The 2700-nt window shown below is 51.4% G+C and overlaps 1 non-coding gene across 1 annotated transcript; it reads left to right on the top strand.

Annotated features, from left to right (window-relative positions):
* Window positions 1–1317: 1317 nt before the first annotated feature.
* Window positions 1318–1389, top strand: TRNAA-AGC. The gene has a single exon. It is a non-coding gene; the product is annotated as a tRNA-Ala (tRNA).
* The last annotated feature ends 1311 nt before the right edge of the window (window positions 1390–2700 follow it).

Here is a 2700-nt window from a genome sequence, read left to right as displayed (position 1 = left end):
TGAAATGGAAGTCCGAGAGTCCAGGCCTAGTTGGAAAGGAGTGCCGGGGAACCTGAGTAGAGTTTGGTGAAGAGAATCTTTGTCGATGTCTTTCTTAATAACGAGTGATCTCTGCATTTCTGGAATAAACCCCAGTTGGACATCCCGTATTATGTGCAATAGGCCTGTAGTTTCAATTTTTGGTGCAAACTGAGAAAGTTTGTGGTAAATGTTATGCTCACTTTATGTAACGAATAGGACATTTTTCTTCTTTTTCTATGCTTTGAATAATCTAAGTAGCATCATGATTTTCTGATATTTAACAGTTTGGTAGAATTTGCTTGCGAAAGTATTTTTGCCTGGTACCCTTTTTGGGGGCATGCCTATTCAACTATTTTCTCTATTTTTCTAAAGTAATGGTCTGTTTACTCCTGTCTCTACAAGGATTAATTTGGCTAAGCTCTATTTACAAAACGCACTTCATCTAAGTTTTCAAATCATTTGCTGAGTTGTGCTATGATGTTTCTCACCCTTTTTTAAAAAGCTCTTTTGATAGTTACTTTCTCCGGTCAGTTCAGTTTTATGTATTTGCACTTATTTTCCTTTCTCCGAATCAGGTTAGCTAGAGGTTTGTCTATTTTGTTGACTTTTCAAATGTCTAGCTTTCCACTTTTTAAAACTCGTTATTTTCTGCGTTTGTCTCTAGCAGCCCTTCCTTCTTTTAGTTTATTTTGGTTCCCCTGGTTTATCTTGTTGTTCATTTCCTAACGTCTTCGCTGGGCATTTGGTTGGTTTATTTCTCAGTGGCTCTAAGAGCAGCCCTGGGGAGGCACGTTAGGGCATCCCCTGCCTGAGCAGGCGGCTGGCGGGGTGAGCTGCGGCGGGCAGGCACCGCGCGGTGGGCGGGGCGGCGCAGGTGTGGGTGGCAGGTGCACCGCCCCCCGCCGTCCCCCGGGAGGGGAACCGGCCCCCGCCCGGCGCACCTGCCCTCCGCGGTCGCCCCTCTGCTCTGGGGCTCAGGCGGTGTCCCCACATTATGCTTTGCGGCTTTCCGGCAGCCCGGAAAGCGGGAAAAGGAGAGCGAGGAGACCCGAGAAGGCTGGATCCCCGGCTCCGCTGGCGGCGGGGAGGGGACCCGGCGCGGACACACCCGGGACACCGGGCCTCGGGTCTAGAACGTGGGTTCTCTTCTTTCAGCGAGAGGGACTCCGGCCCTGGATCGGAGGTTCCAGAAAGAGGGGGAAGAGGTGGGGGGCCGGGCCGGGGCCGCCTCTGGAGGGAGCCGCCCAAAGCGCCTGCGCTCCCCTTTAATAGACTCGGGGCAGGCGACCTTCCCGCGGGGGTGTAGCTCAGTGGTAGAGCGCGTGCTTAGCATGCACGAGGCCCCGGGTTCAATCCCCGGCACCTCCACTTTTGCTCCCGGGCTGCCTCGCGGTTTTGCTGCGTTCTCTTTGCCGCGGGTCTCAGTGCTGCCGCGTCTGCGTTCCCGGGGCTCGGCCACGCCGAGGGGCCGCGCGGGCGAGCGGGGACAGGTGGCCGGGAAGACGCGCGCAGCAGCTTGCGCTCGGGAACAGCGCGGGGGCTGTCGCCTCGGCTCCCTTTTGCAGGGTTATTCACAGAGCGGGAGAGGAAGGGGAGGACCGAGAGACTTAAGGAGAGAAAAACACGGGCTCCCAGACCATTTTCCTGGTTCCTTTGCTTCCTGGCCGCGGTGGCCACGGTCACTGTGCCGGCGCGCGCGCGCCGGGGGGCGTCTGCTCAAGGTCCCAAAGGCCCAAGACTGACCTCCAGTTCGGCTGGGCTGAACTCCTCCCCGAGAGCTGCGGTTCACTCCCTGGCTCAGGTGATTTACAGAGGCGGTTTTAGCCGACGCGGGCGCGCCCTCTCTCACTGTGGTCCCTGGACCCAGGATGGGCGGTGCCTGAGAGCTGGTTGGAAATGCAGGGTGTCAGCTCCAGCCCAGACCTCTGAACTAGAACCTGGTCCCTAAGTGATTGCTTTGCACTTAACCTTTCAGAAGCACTGGTTTGGGCGCTGGGACGGCTCGGGAGGGTATATCTTACATGCCTGTATTTTAATTTTTTCCAATTTCCTATTCCAATGTAGGAAAAACAATTGCAAAAATGTCCTTCTGTTGTTGGGCCATTTCCGTGTCCTAATAATTGACCTTGTTCTCTCCTATAGTAATATAGTATTTATTAATATTTTTGAATCAACATACATAGCTGAATTTGATGTGAAGTTCCTTTTTATTTTTAATAAAAATTTGCAAGTTTTGCAATCAAGACTGTACTAACTTCCAGTAGGAACTGGGAAGTTTGTATCTTTGTTTCTGCTCAGCGGCATTTTAAGTAGGATAATATTTTGTAATCACTTCCATACTCAACTGCCTCTTCCTCATCAAATCTTTAGGAACTTTGGTATCAGCCCGCTTTTGTGTACGTAGCCCTAGGACAGATTTTGAAGATTGAAAACTGTTAGCAACCATGATGGAAGTGTGGGCTGAAGGACTGTGAAGCCATTGGGAAGACCCTGGTTCCTGAACAAAGGTCATGTCGAACCCCTCTTTCCCTATGAAGTGATTAGGGAATTTTCAGAGGAGAAAATAAGTTCCAAGGGAAATTCTTTCCCCAGTTAAGATGTCCTGGCTTTGGGATTTACTTTTCCATAAAAGATTCACAACTAGTGCTCCAGAGCCAGACTTTCTTTAATGGGAGCAAA

This window comes from Neomonachus schauinslandi, chromosome 8 (genome assembly GCF_002201575.2).
Source record: "Neomonachus schauinslandi chromosome 8, ASM220157v2, whole genome shotgun sequence".
Lineage (NCBI taxonomy): Eukaryota > Metazoa > Chordata > Mammalia > Carnivora > Phocidae > Neomonachus > Neomonachus schauinslandi.
This window is presented reverse-complemented; position numbering and strand designations above follow the sequence as displayed.